The 15,514-nt window shown below is 38.2% G+C and overlaps 1 long non-coding RNA gene across 2 annotated transcripts in view; it reads left to right on the top strand.

Annotated features, from left to right (window-relative positions):
- LOC109551874 (uncharacterized) overlaps nucleotides 1-15,514 on the top strand; it is a 59,648-nt gene that overhangs the window by 24,193 nt on the left and 19,941 nt on the right. Inside the window, exons 2-4 of one of the 2 annotated variants that reach the window (XR_012331355.1) lie at nucleotides 167-231; nucleotides 1,387-1,542; nucleotides 4,779-4,823. This is a non-coding gene — a long non-coding RNA (uncharacterized lncRNA). Of the gene's footprint in view, nucleotides 1-166; nucleotides 232-1,386; nucleotides 1,543-4,778; nucleotides 4,824-14,167; nucleotides 14,291-15,514 lie in introns of those variants that run through there. The other variant, XR_002178561.3, reaches the window with a different exon arrangement.

Here is a 15,514-nt window from a genome sequence, read left to right as displayed (position 1 = left end):
TATTTGCCCTCCCAAGTAACAATCATGTGTTCAACAGCTGGGACTTGCTGAGACCCTCATTTATTATAATGCCAATTATTACCTTTGTGTATTCCCACAAAACCACAAAATATTTGGCATGGTACAAGACCACCATATTTAATAAATCCCTTTATTCTTTCTGCAGCAATTCGTTAACTTTTGATGGGAACACATCACACTAAAACATTTTCCATGGATTAACAGCAACAGGTAAAAGATTCCGCACTGAAGTTGGGCCATACTTGGTACACTGAGGTGAATGGAAGTCTCAGGTCTGTAACTGAGAGCAGATTTAGCACCAGGGTTGTCAAAGACTATAGTCTGAACACTTCCTTCTCCATTTTTCCATTTTCTACTATAAAGAGTACTCATAGATAACATAAATATTTCATTTGAGAAAAGACTACATTGCTCAAAAACTGTCTATGGTAACAAAGGACATAGTTGATACTATGCCTTTCATATTAATACCAGAATAAATATTTTCTATAAAGTTTGAATAACCGTAATATTTGAAAAACATTTTAGAAATTTACATTTATTTGGAACATTATATTCTAAAGAATTAAAAGACAAATAAGTTAAGCTAGTTAAAAATGTCAGCACTTAATTTGGACAGTTTTAACTTCTAACTTTTTTATCATGTGTGCAGGGACTGAGCTGGTCTGTTCTTTTATACTATCTATGAAAAAATGGCTTAGTAAATAATGACAGTATAAATAATATCTGAAAGAAAGCATTTACTTATCAAAGAAAAGAATTTGTCTTCTAACACTTGAGATTTCTTTTACTTATAAAACATTCTATTCAAAGTGTAGGCAAGACCAGAACTTCTTGGATACAATAATCATTTTTATCTATTAACTAAATCTAGGTCTGAACTGCCAGCACTTGTTAGTCATTTTTCTGGTTACTGTATGTACTTGAAAGTAATAAAGCTGCATATCCTTCAAAATGGCCCAGTTGATCCAGATTAGTGAGTTTTTCTATATGTATTTATATTTGGGTTTGGATAATTTTCATCTTCCATTGATGTCTAAAGCATTGCAAATTAAAGAAATCTAGTTGCACCAACAGTGAAAAGTAGAGTAGAAGAAATCTTTCTGCAAGCTGTGTGATTTTAACATTGCTGAGCCTTAGTTTCCTTGCTTATAAAATGGGGGTGATAATAGTATCTATTTCCTAGAGATATTAAGAGGTTAATAGAGATAAGGCAAGCATTCTCTTAGTAAATAAGGTCCATGGTATCATGATCATTCCTAATATATGTTGAAGATCCTGTGTAATAAATTATGCATCTTCTTTTTTTTGAATTTTATTTTATTTGCATCTTCTAATTTATACTGCATTATTCCCATTCTACAGATAAAGCCACTGAGACTCAGAGAATTAAGAAACAGATCACACATGTTGAAGAACATCCTCCTAACGGCTTCTGCTTGTAAACTAGCTGTGAACAAAGCACTATTTTGCTATAAAAGCAATCTTAGAAATTAACCAGCACAGAGTCAATGGTCAATGGTGAGTAGTGGCTGCAGTTCTGAGACTGGTTTTCATATATGCTTTGTAGGAGCAACCTCAGTATTTTGAGGTCATACCCTGTGCAGGCGATATGAATCATCACCTACCCATCCACTCCTCCACACTCTGACGCTCTCCATTATGAATTGAGTCCTAAGAAATTCCTATCTCATTACTCCCCAAGGGTTTTCAGCCACAGTCATCTCTGACTTGTATTTTCACCCTCCTAGTTAATTGCTTTCTTAGACTCTTCTATTACGCTAGTTGATGTCTACCTCAGCAAATAACTTTGCATCATTATAGAGGAACAAGATAGTGTCTGGATTGCAGATTGGTTTAGAAAAGCTGCATTTTCCAATTCATACCACTCCATGACCCAGTAACCTGCTGGAGGACATGGCCCTGAGTACAGAGGTGACTCTCCATGAAGTATTGTTTCCCTAGATTCTTTTTCCCGACTACCTGAAGTAGGTTAATGGAAGGAGAGGCATGTTTGTGGTGGTGGTAACAGTGGTGGTTACCACTGTGGTGGTAACCACTGTGGTGATGGTGGAAAGAATCCGTTCAACTACATCGGTCACCTCACCCAGCAAATATTTGTATGGATGTAGGAATTCATTTTACTTTGATAAATTTGAACTTATCTTGTCAATGTTTCATAGTTTATCAGGAGTGTATGACGTTAAAATTGAAAGTTCCCAAATATACAGTATCTCTGTTTTCCTCAAGTGGCATAGGTCTTCATATGTTTGGTTATATGTTTTTCCTTTAAAATATCTTTTTACCACTTGCCTAAAGTAAATGCATTTAACATAAAGCCAGGGGTAAAATGAAACCACGTCATATGGATTCAGGTAACTTCTCAATTCCTGGGAATTCTAGGTATGGTACCTGTGCTAACCAGACCGTCAACCCCCAAATGGATTCTAAGTATTTTATGGAGAAATACAATATTATGCTTGTCATGCTGAGTAACTGAACTATTTAGAAGAAACTCCAAAAGATACTTTATATCAACAAAGTATTTCTAGATGTGTTTCTAGATCACAAGCTGCGCACCTAGGAGCAAAATGTGTTATAATGAGTTCAATCTCAGCCTTAGAAGAGGCAGACAGAAGCGTAGACTAGGGCCACACCCTGTGAAAAAGCCTTAGGACAGCCTCAAAAAGCACATAAAAGAACACGAGTGAAGCTTGGGCAGGGTGCAGAACAAAATTTCCTGGGCTCTTTTATGGCCCTGTCTGTTCTTGTAGTCTATGACCTCAGGGCTCTGCAGCCTTCTTCCTGGGTCTGTCAAATGGAGGAATGCAACTCCAGGACGTGGAGACAGCCTGAGCTATGCACTATAAAACTCAGATCCTTTGCTCTAGGGGTGGTTAAAAGAACAAAATTATTATAATTACTAGGTGTAACTTTAGTCACTCTACATCAAATCTTCCCCTAAATGTGCACCCTGGATCTGCACGTCTGTTACCAAGAAAAGAAGGTGACTGCAGGAATAGGAAAAGACTTCTGCTGAGATGCTGGATTTTACACTGTTTTCTAGAACCTGTCTTAATAATCACCTGCAGAGCTACAATTTCGGCAAAACGAGCTGGCAACCTAACCTAACGTCACTGTATCTTGGATTGTCAGAGCATGTCGCCACGTGCCCAAACCTGCCTCATTGTCTTCCTGCTTTCCTCTGTGCTTCATCAACACTGCCCACTTCTTTCAACCACCCGGGTCTCCATGTGCACAGCCCAATACAGCAGCCACGAGCCAGCGTGGCCACTGAGCATAAGTAATGAAGCCAGTCTGAAGTAGGTGTAAAATACACACTGGATTTCCAAGACTTAGTATGAAAAAAAGTAAAATATCTCATTAATAATTTTTCATAGTGCTTTCAGGTTGAAATGAGAATAATTTGGACGTATTGACTTAAATAAAACATGATTAAAATTAGCTTTAGCTGTTTCTTTCTCCTATTTTTGAATGTGGCTACTAGAAAGTTAAAAATTACAAATGGGGCTTGCCTTTTTGGCTCACATTATATTTCTATTCTATAGTGGTCTAAATAGTTTCCATTCCTTTGCTTTAGCAAGCTCTATTTAAGAAAAAAAAATGTCCTTAGACAATAGCCTCTAAAAATGTTTAATCTTTTTATATAAATATCAAATAGTTTCAAATGGAATATCAACTAAATTCAGCATTTTTAACTCTTTAAAGGAATGAATTTATGTATCCAAAACAAAGCCAGTTGTACTGGAAATTCAAATCTATTAAGCTGTAGGACAGATAATGGGACAAGCAGTGGTACTAATCCTTTTTTGTGTCTTGGACCCATATTGTTAATTGAGCAAGTATTTATCATGTGCCTACTGTATTCAAGATTATGTCAGGCTCTGGAATTACAGCTGAAAAGTCTGAGGAAAATTCTAGACACTCTCCCCAGAAAAAAAAGCATATATATATATATATATATATATATATATATATACACATTTAATTTTAGGCTCTTGTGAATCTTCTGAAGCCCATCCATGAATCCTAAATTAATAATTTCTAAGTTTGAGAACAGAGCATGGGCTTCAGGGCCAGACAGATCTGGGCTTGACTACTGGTTCCACTAGTTATTGAGGTGACCTTGGGCTGTAATTTATCTTCTGTAAGTCCTAGTTTCCTCATCTATAAGATGGGGAGACTTGAAACAAATAGTGGGGTATGAGAAGGATTAACATTGAGATTGAGATATATAAAGGCCTTCCTTGCATAGTCCTTCTTAAGCACCCGAGTAGATACTTAACATATCATAACTATTATTTCTCATCTTTCCTTATGTGAGGAAGTGGCTCAAAAGAGTAAGTTAGAGGATGGATTCTTTAAGTCTGAATCTTCCTTTCTATGTCAAGTTCTTAAGTTATATAGTAGCCCTAGAGGTTAGTTTCTGAAACGAAAATAAGAGTTTGGTTCTGCAACCAAGCCATGACCTTTCAAACAAGTTGTCCAAAAATGGTGTGTGAGTGTTCTGGGGTAATATGACTGTACAGAACTGAGAATACATCTTCCCACACCTTGAGAGATACTATGTGGTATGTGCATATGTTTTTCTGTGGTTTGAAAACAAACAAATTTGTGTCTGCAAATCTTACAGATGGGTTTCTGTTTGGGGCGTGTTATTTTCTTTGTTTGTTTTTTTTAGAAAACTGTCATTTTATATATATATGTATACAGATATAGATATATATCTCTTACAGGCAGTCTGAAGGCAGCTTCCAGCAGGCACAAGCAAACTTTGGAATGTAAGTGGCCCTAAATGAATAAGAACTTGGGCTAAGAAGGCAAATGCCATGATATTCCTATACTTCTTGTCCTTCCAATGCCACACTCTGGAATGATCCATCCTCCAAATTATTAAGTGAAAGGTAGAGTGACTCACCAACTACCAGGCGATGAGGCTAAATCAGTCTTGTCATAATTTTACAGACTCCTCTTTCCACTCACGAAAACAAGTTATGTGAGGTATTTATGTACATCTGTGTTGCTGGGCATTTTCCAAATGCCTCTTGGAGAACATTAAACAGGAAATTGATGCCACAGGGCAAATATTCATTCTCCCATCCTCTCTCACAAAAACAAGTACAGATTTGCTGTGGCTAGACTGACTTCCTGCAGTGTGCTGTTGCTTATTCAATTTTACACTAGAAGGAAAAAACCCCACACATTCTCTGTTTCAATTTAGGGCATGTTGAAGATGGCTAAAATGCATAAACAAAAAAGCTTCCCTCATGAAAGCACTGAAGTATAGAATTCAATGCCTTATAAAATCACCAAATTGAAAGGTTAATGATTGTTCTTCATGCCTGCTGATGAAAGTCAATTTGTATCACGTTAGACACATCAGATTTGGTTTAAACAGCATGTGCTCTAGTTTTCAAATGGAAAATCTTTAAGCATTTGGCCACTCACTGCAGCTTTTCATGTAGGGATAGTATCTCTTTCTAACCTTTTGCAGTGGTCCTTGGTTAGTGGCCTCTTCAGCATCCATTGCTCCCTATTCAGTTCCTTATCAGCCCAGAAAATGTGTGGGGATTCATGAGGCTCTGGAAAAACTTCATCTTCTTCCAGCCCCAGGAATAGAGGATGTGACTCAGGTTAAACTATTCAATGCATTCTGTCCCCCAGCCACAGAGATTTGTTCAAAGGAGGCATGTGACCTAAGCTCATCCAATCAAAGTGAATCTTGAGGCATTTTCTGGGAAAGAGTCATTCTCTTTTTCCTGGTAGACAAGAACACTGAAGCAATTGGCAGTCATCTTAGGGTCATAATGGGGACTAGCCTTGAAATAAAGCAAATATGATGGAGGGCAGAACAGAGAAACTGAATTAAACTGGGTCCCAGATGTCATCATTTTACTGCTGGAGTAAGCTTGACCTGAAGATCTATCTCTAGACCATTTAACAATATAAACCATTAAACCCCCATGTTGTTTATACTAGCTTGATTCAATTTTTCTGTAATTTGCAACCAAAGCTTTTATCTGTTTGAAAATATTTATAAAAGAAAGGGAAAAGGATAAAGAGAGAATCTAATGGGCTACTTTTAAGGTTAATTTCATAACTAAGTATAAAAGAGCAAGACCAATAAGGAAAAGAAGAGTGATTGCTACTGAGAACAGGTTGAGGAAAAAATGTCTCACAACGATGAGTAGCCACCATAGCAATGTTGGGTGGGACACAAGTCAATCCATGTATCCCTCCCTGGCCCCAGGCGTTGGGGGCGGGTGGTGAGGGTTTAGCAGCAAAAAGGCTCTACCCTGGGGGTAAGGCCCTCTCCATCAGCTCCTGGATCAAACTACTTAGCAACATATGCAGTTTGCAATTTCAACGTCATTTGACCTCCATCCTCTTAGTTGGTCCCTACCACCTCCCTCTGAAGAATTATATATTATTATTATGTCCCATTTTATAGATGGAGAAACTGAGGTCCAGAGACTCCAAGTTATATGTATAATAAACAAGCAGTAGAGAGTGGACATAGAGCTCAGATCTTCTTAAACATACATCATCCTTGAAGGTTGTCCTTTTTGTATTATATTTGGTAATTGGATCATCTAGAATGATGCCTGGAGGTATTTCACATCTGGCTTCATCCCTACTGTTTCCTTTGCTCTTGCCATCACTGACATTAGCCAGAGTTTATTTTGTCCACTTGGTCACCATAATTTCCTTCAGTAGTGCTTCGCACTCTGAAAGTATCCCCTCTCTACCTCCCATGACCCGACACCATCAAAACTCTTATTTCCTCAGTCCCTTAAGAGAACAAACTGCAAGGAATGCTTTTGCTGAATGAATGCACACTTTGGTGTGAAATACTGGTAACAAGTTTAAGTGTTACTCCTATCTCTGAACATAAGTACTTTATAAGTGGACATTTGGGGAGATTTTGACTTCCATTGAAGAAGTCAATCTCTCAGTATGAATTTCAGGCAGTGTGGCAAATTGGAGGCAGAATATTTGGGGTAGGTGCCCTTGCTGGTAGTCTTGCTACATAAATCACTTTTTTATTCACCTACTCACAAGGCTCCACTCTGCTCCAGCCCATGACTTATCAGATAACTTTGGATACACTTTGATCCTTGTACAGAACTACTCTTTCACCAGCCTAACTTGGACTCGATTTCTCCCAAAGTAGTTCTGTACATCTCAAAGCTTCATTCGACAAACACTACTGAGAGCTTCTTATATGATGGCACGATGCAGCATGCAGGCACTCTAAGAGCCTGGTGTGTGGATTCAACTAAGACACCATGTTATTTAGGCTTTTTCAAGTGGCAAGGTACAGAGGCCTATTTGGGATACTTCAGGGGATGGAAATTACTAGAAAGATAGATGGGGAACTATGGAGCTATAAAAAGCAGCTTTTAGCTGGCTCACAGAGAACTAGAACATAGTACAGTATGCAGCAAGAGCTCCTGACACCCTCATGAAACAAGAGCTCTGGTCATCTGGTCATTGCCTCAGGCTTATTTATCCTTGCTCTAGTGAGTCCACTAGACTCAATTACTGTGACTCAGCTAGTCTCTATCTTCATTTATTTTCCTTTCTTTCTGACTAACTTTCCCCTGCCTCATGGATTCTACTACCTCAATGCTTCTGTTTTGAGACTTTGAACGGCCTGTCTCTAGGTCTTTGTTGTTCTCTCCTGCTTATAGCCCACTTTTTGCCTCCATTCAAAGGCTCCAAGAGAGGATCTGTTTGGGTCCATTGGTTACTGTCTAGTTCTGAGCATCTATTTTGGACTAAGTTCTCAATCCAGGCCCCCCATGAGTTCCCTGTGGACCAGGCAACAACCCCTGGTTTAACCAGTCATGTGCTCCTAAGCATGGCAATCCTTGGCAGGTCCCTGGGACTCTGAAGAATCCACCTGGAAGATTTCCTTCTCTGCTCGTTTTAGCAACAATCCTTTCCCAAACAAAACAAAACAAAAAAGTAAGACTAGACTAGCCAGAGCAGAATGACAGGTCACCATATATATAGCGGCAATTTGGAAGAAAAGAACAGACTATTAGAGGGTTAGGGTACTAAGTATCGAAAGCAACATGTGAAAAATAAGGCAGCAAAGTACTAGGCTACTAAAAATCATGATCTAATTTAAATAAGACCTAAAAAGAATGTTATATGTTCCAAATGTACCTTAAGGACAAGATAATTGAGAATCACAATGGTAGTTCACAGAAACATGAAATACAAGAGCTGGAGAGTACATGGCAGGCCACTTGTCCAGCCCTCTCATTTCATAATTGGGGAAAGCCCATAGAAGTTAACTGACCACTTAATTAAATTCACACAATGGCGGGTGGAGCCCTGACTCCTGAATGATGACCAATATACCACAAGTCTATATTTCTGAGCTAGTAATGGATTTTTCCTTCCTTAAAAATGGGGTGGATCACATTTAATGCTCAAAGGACTGTACTGATTGTACCAGTGAATGTGGACAAGGGCAAATAACAAAGTTGGGACATAGTGGTTTGAAGTATTTACACAAGATAACGGTTGTGTTTTCCACAGGGGAACGGAATATAGTGAGGTGTAACAGATAAAGGCCAAAAAGTAAGAGTTTAGGATCTCAGATTCAAGTCTCACTCCTGCCACCAACCAGCTGTGTACAGTTGGACTGCTATCAACTTCCCAGGCCTCAGGTTCTTCACCTGTCTAAGGAAAAATTAGGCCAGATGACAACTCAGGCCCCATGTAACCATGACTTCTCTAGCTCTGCCCATTCTGGCAGTGACAACACCCACCTTTTGGAGTTAAGTTCAGTGGACCAGGAGTACCAAACCAGCTGACTGCCTGCTAGTTAAATGGAGAATTTAATAAGATGTTCTCAGAACTATCTAAAGGCAAGTGGACTATGAAATGGATTTGGCCTTTCATGAAATCTTGGCTTAGATTTGTTGCCATCTCTAAAAGTACCAAGAAAGGCATTTAAAATCATAACGTTTCATAGAGAAAAAGAAAAAGGGTTTCTATAGTGCACCATTTATGGAGACCTTTAAGCATTTTTTTCTTTCTAGTAAGCTTAACATGGAAGAGCCTTGACAATTATCCAGTACACAAAGTGACATTTAATATATTCTCATAGTAATAAATTTTGATGGGTGTAAAACTAAAAATGGATTATGTAGAGAGAAGGGTCTCCTGCTTGGAAGTCATACACTGAGACTGCCAATAAATCTTTAGGCCATTGGCAGGGCCACTACAGATGGTTATACCCTAAACAAGTCTAAGGGGTGCCATTCACATAGAACCTATGTGGGTGGTGCCTTCTGGAGTTGTACACTGCACAAGTCACAAAATAGTCCATAGTGACCGTGCCCATAGAAATATTAGTGATATCTTTCGGAATACCATGTGTGATAAATGATACTTCAGCAGTCTGCTTGTCTTACTAGCTCTTCTTGTATTTCAGAACAAGCAACTATTCAAAATAACAAGCACGTCACAAAATTATTTCAATTTGACAAAGAAACATATTTTCATTTACTTAACCAACTTTTCAGTCGCTATCACATTCAGTTGTAGTGAATATCCAGTACCAAGTACAGCCTGGATTTTAATCTCAGCTTTGGCATCTCCTACTAGTTACGTGAGCTTTGGGAATGCTACTTAACCTCTCTGCATATCATTTTCCACATATATAAAATATGGATGATAATAGTACCTATATCGTAGGGTTTTTATAAGAATTGAATTAAACATGTTCATATTTTAAAGTACTTAGAACAGTGCCTAACACATACTAAGCATTTTGTATGGATGTGTTAAATAAGTAAAACATACAAGTACCTATTTGTTATCATTTACTGACTATTCCAGCATATTTTATCTCTTAAACAGAATGTTGTATTAGCCACAGTATACTTTCAGTTACACATCCAACTAATATTTTACTAAGACAATAATTAAAGAAAAATAACATATTGAGAGTTGTTTAAACCTCTCCTTCTCTAAAATAGATTAGACACAAAAAATATGGGTTAAAGAACCACACTCTTAGTGATAAAGTACTACTTAAGATTTTAAAACAAATGTGTAAGTTCAGTATTTTAGACCTAAATTGGATTGTCAGACAAAGTGAAAAGAACACCTAGGTGAACACCCTCTTATAGGTTTCACTTCTTCTTCCAAAGTCAAAAGTGTAAATTGTTTTCCTAAGCTGACTGTGGCCCATTTCATTATGAGAATATATAAATTCAAAGAAGTTAATTTGCTCTACTAATTTGAATTTATTACCCAAATAGCATAACAACAATATTAGAAGGAAGGAAATACCATTAGCACTCATACCCTAACACATCAGTTGTTTTAATATTTCTTTGTTTATTTCTATATCAAGTCTATTTGCATAGTGGTTGAAAAAAAAAGTAAGATGCTTAATAAGCCTCAGTCATCTGTCCTCTTTACTTATCCTCTTTTCTTATCCCTCTGGGAGAAGTTTTTATCCACTCAGTAAATATTTATTGACCACTTCCTGTGTGCCAAGCACTGTTCCAGGTGCTGGGATATAATGATGAACAAGACAGCCTAAGGCCCCAGTCCTCCAAGAACTTAATTCTAGTTGGGAATAAATATGTAAACCAATAAATAAATAAAATAATTCCAGACCTTTTGGGGTCAACGAAGTCCCCTCTGAGGATATATGAACTGATAGAAGAATGATAAGGAGTTATAAGCCATCCAGTGAGCTGAAGGCATCTGGAGGAACACATGCAAAAGCCCTGACACGGGAAACAGCTTAGCATATTTGAGGAAGCGGAAGGAGGCCAATGGGAATGGAATTAGTGAGCAGAAACCCAAGAGGTAGGCAGGAGTCAGCTTCGTAGGGCCTGTAGGTCGTGGTGGGGAGTTTAAGATTTTATTCTAAGTGCAACAAGAAGGCTTTGGAAGGTTTTAACCAGAGGCAGCACATGTTCTGTCCTTGCTCTTAGGTTATTCTGCTTGCTTAGTGGAGAGTGAATTATGGGGAGGCAAGAACAGGAGACAGACCCATTAGCAGATTATTGCAGTAGTCAAAGCAAGAGAGGATGATGGCTTAGACTCAGATGATGGCAGTGGAAATGGAGTAAAGTAGAGGGATTCAAGATATATTTTGGAAGTAGCACCTACAAACTTGTCAATGGATTAGATACAGAGAATGAGGAAAAGGGAAGAATCTAGAATGACTGAGATCTCAGTTTTTTGGGGTTAAGCAACTGGGTATATGATGGGGGTATTTACTTAGACTGAGAGAGAAACATATTTAGGGCAGAATTGAAGAGTTCTTTTTTTTGTACATTAAGTTTGTAACACCTATTTGGAATTCAACTGGAAATGTTAGTTGTGCAATTAGATACATGAGTCTGAAGCTTAGGTCAGTTACATAGCTGGGAGACGTGAGCACATAGTAACCTTTAAAGCCATAGGACCAGAAGAAAATTAAGGAGAGAGAATTGAAAACTAGGCCCTTCAACAGTCCAACTTTCAGATTTCAGGCAGAGGAGAAAGAGCCAGCTATAAAAATTGAGACTAGTTCAGTGGTTTAGGAAGAAAGTCAGGACAATGTGATGTTTCTTGAAGTCCAGAGCATAAATTGTGTGAAAAAGGAGAGTTCTTATGAATGCTGTTAACAGGTCAAGTAAAGTGAGAATGAAGAAAAATCCATTTGATTTGGCAATATGGAGATTTTTGGTGATTTTTGACAAGATCAATTTTAGTGAAGTCCTAGGGATTGATGCTAGAATGGAGTGGGTTGAGATTGAATGGATTTAATGCAATTCCAGTAAAAATCCAAATAGAATATTTCTTAAAAATTGACAAATTAATTCTAAAATGCATATAGAAAAGCAAAGGGCCTAGAATAGCCAAATTACTCTTAACAATGGGGAATTTTTCATATTAGATATCAAGACTTGTTAAAAATCTAAAACAGTTACGGAACATTGATATATGGACATGCATGGCAATGCATGGCAGATTATTCAGTAAATGGAATGACTGGTTATCCATATGGAAAGAGTAAAATTGAATCCCTACCTCACATCATCCTGATATATCAATTACAGGAGGATTGGGAATGTAAAGTGAAGGTCAACATTTTTTTTAACTTTTAGGAGAAATTTTTTTAAAATTTTATAACCTCAGGGTAGAGAAGAATTTCTTAAATTAAGATACACAAAGTTCTAACCATTAAAAAAAAGAATGACAAATCTGACTACATTAAAATTAAGAACATTTGCTTCTCAAAAGACACCATTTAGAAAGTGAAAACTCAAATCACAAACTATAGTAGAATACGAGATGTTTGCAACAACTACAACCAACAAAGGATTAGAAGCCAGGATATCTCAAGATCTCCTACCAATCAATATCAAAAGACAAGTGACTTTACAGAAAAAGCAAAGAACATACAAAGAAATTTCATAGTAGGGAAATCCTTAATGGCAAATAGACATATGGGAAGATGTCCAGCCTTTTTAATAATTAAAAAAGATGGAAATTAAGATGATAATGAGATAACATTTTACATCTGATAGATTGACAAAATTAAGAAGTCAAGCAATACCAGGTATTGGAAAGGATACAATCAACAGAAACTCTTAAAAATACTGCTGAAAAAAAAAGAGAATACTGCTGAGAATTCAAATGGGTTAAAACCAACTTGAAAAACTATTGGCATTATTTTATAAAATTGAATAATCACATAGCCCAACAATTCCATCCCTGATAATACCCTAATGAAATGGATGCCTTGTTCATTGCCTCACTGTTCATAACAGTACAAATGAGAAACAACACAAACATCCATTGACCAGAAAATGGATTAATAAATTATAGAACATTCTCATAATGCATTACATTTAAGCGTAAATGCTTTACATTTAAGAATGAACTGCACCTACATGAAACAATATGGAAAAATCAAGTTCCATACATAGAGTATGATACCATTTTTGCAACACTCAAAAACAAAAACAAAAAAACATACATCATATTGTTTGGTGATACACTATCAAAGACCCATCCTAAGGTATCATTGCAGCCCCATATCAACACAGGGCTTCTCTGAGGGACAGGTTGCAGCTGAGGAATTGAGGAATAAACTTTTTGTTCTGTGATTTCTCACTGAATGTCTCCAGGAAGTTCACACACACACACACACACACACACACACGCCCATCCACTCCCTGCCCTGCGCAGGTCTGACCCAGAGGTGTGGGGTAAGGGGGGAACACAGAACCCTGGAATCTGAATCTGAATTTGTGGTTGGTTCTTCCTCTCAGCTGCAGAAGGCTTTTTCATTCTGTGGAACAGGAACTTGCCTTATATCCTATCCTGTGTATTCCTTGTCTGCGGCTCCCTAGAATAAACTATGGTTTATTGGATCTTCATAAGGCTTTTGTACTTTTGAGTCAATCTTTTTCTATTTCAAAAAGCCAAATTTTTGCAAATCAAAAGGGCTTACTCTCAGGATATTTTGTTTCCCTAGGTAATTAAAAAACTATTTTGAAATTCAAAAATCTAGGCAATGACCTCTTTGTTCTATGCTGTATCAAATACTCCTCCTTTCTTAGGCCTTAGATTCAAGGTATACTCTTAATGGAAATGAGGGAAAAAAAACCTGAACTACTGAAAAATGCAAGAGATATTAAAAAGTAATATTTTCCTCTGCTCCTTAGCATGGGATTCCCTGCCCTTCAGACCAAAGGGTCCCTTTCTGTCATTCCAATTGCTCTGCCGGATACTTTCCCAATGCATTTTGCATTCCAGCTACAACGGATTTCATACTTGTACCTCCCAAGAGCACAGAGCACTTTGATGGCATCATGCCTTTGCACGTGCAGTTTCCTTTTGCCTGAAATACCCTCCTTTTAAGTCTGCCTCCTCATTTTATAAGGTAAACTCCTAAACTGGAGATTAAGCTATTTTCCGTCAGTGCCAAACCCACATTTCTCTGGGGCTGGGGCTATGCAAACCAGCTTTCTTTTTAGACAGCAGAATTCCTTTTGGTTTCTGTCAATAGAGGGCACTAAAGGAAGACTGGGAGACCAGAAGGCCTGAGGAAGTTGAAGGGACTTGTTCCTTCCTATTTGCTTGCAGTTCCTGTAAAGTCACCCAGCAGCGACACTTCATCCTGACAACAGCAGTTGTTTCCATGCCTAGAGGAACCAGCTTCATCTTACCTTCCTCAGAAACACCAGCACCAGCCAGCCCTATCTCCTCCAAGGTCTGGGTCCCATCTCTGCACAATACTTCATTCAGCTTCTAAATTCTGATAACCCCAATCTCTTCCCTTGGTTTGCTCAGACCTAGAGGTGGTAGTTGCTTCCTGAAGTTGCTGTCTCTGTGAAATCTCAGGGTTCCCTTTTTGCGTTTTCAATTCTCCAAGACCTGACTAACTAATTTCTTATGTTAAATTTTCTCTGTTGAAATGCTTAATGTGCTTTTGTTTTCCTGACTGATACTTGTCCTCTGTTAAGTGAAAGGTAGCAGAATATGTCACCCCAAAATATGCCATTTTGACGTAAGGATTATTTAGAGCTGAAGGCAATTGAGAAGAAACAGATACAAGAAAAGCTCTCTGCCCTCCCCTATTTGCCTAAATGTAAGACATAAATTTGTAAAGGTGTTCTCCCCTCCCTTCTCTACCAGGAAGAACAGAAGTTAGTTACCCCAGAGATAGCTACATAACAGACTTTACTAACTAGTCCTTATCTTCCATTAATTCCCCCATATATTTACCTTCCCACTATTTGCTGCCCTGGAAATTCAAAGTCTTTTTCCTTTGTCTTGTCACTTCTCTAAAATATCTGTTATATTTTTGTTAACATGCTATGAAGCACAAGTTCTAACCACCTCTTTGAGTTACTCATCACTGACTGCTCCCATGTATGTGTGCAGTGCATGCACTAATAGACTTTTGTTTGTTTTTCTCTTGTTAATCTGTCTTTTATCAGTCTTATTTGCAGAGCCCCAGCCAATAAACCTAAGATGAGTAAAGGGAAAAGATTTTCCTTCCCTACGTAGGACTACCTGGACCATTTATGCATTCCCTCCCCATCAAAGTGTTTGTTTTTGTGCTTCCCAAGTACCTTTTTTTTTTTTTTTTTTTTGCGGTACTCAGGCCTGTCACTGTTGTGGCCTCTCCCGTTGCGGAGCACAGGCTCCAGACGCGCAGGCCCAGCGGCCATGGCTCACGGGCCTAGCCGCTCCGATATTCCCGGACTGGGGCACGAACCCATCCCCTGCATCGGCAGGCGGACTCTCAACCACTGCGCCACCAGGGAAGCCCCCAAGTACCTTTTAGATGGCTCCTTTGAAGAGCTTATCACAGTGTGTTATAATGACTTTCTTATATGAGTGTCCCACCACTGTGTTGTTAACCTCTCAGAAGTAGAGATTTTGTCTTATTCATCTTTATGGTACCTGTACCTGTCACAATAAATATACA

This window comes from Tursiops truncatus, chromosome 4 (assembly GCF_011762595.2).
Source record: "Tursiops truncatus isolate mTurTru1 chromosome 4, mTurTru1.mat.Y, whole genome shotgun sequence".
NCBI lineage: Eukaryota > Metazoa > Chordata > Mammalia > Artiodactyla > Delphinidae > Tursiops > Tursiops truncatus.
The sequence above is the reverse complement of the archived record's forward strand: the minus strand, read 5'-3'. Positions and strand labels throughout refer to the sequence as shown.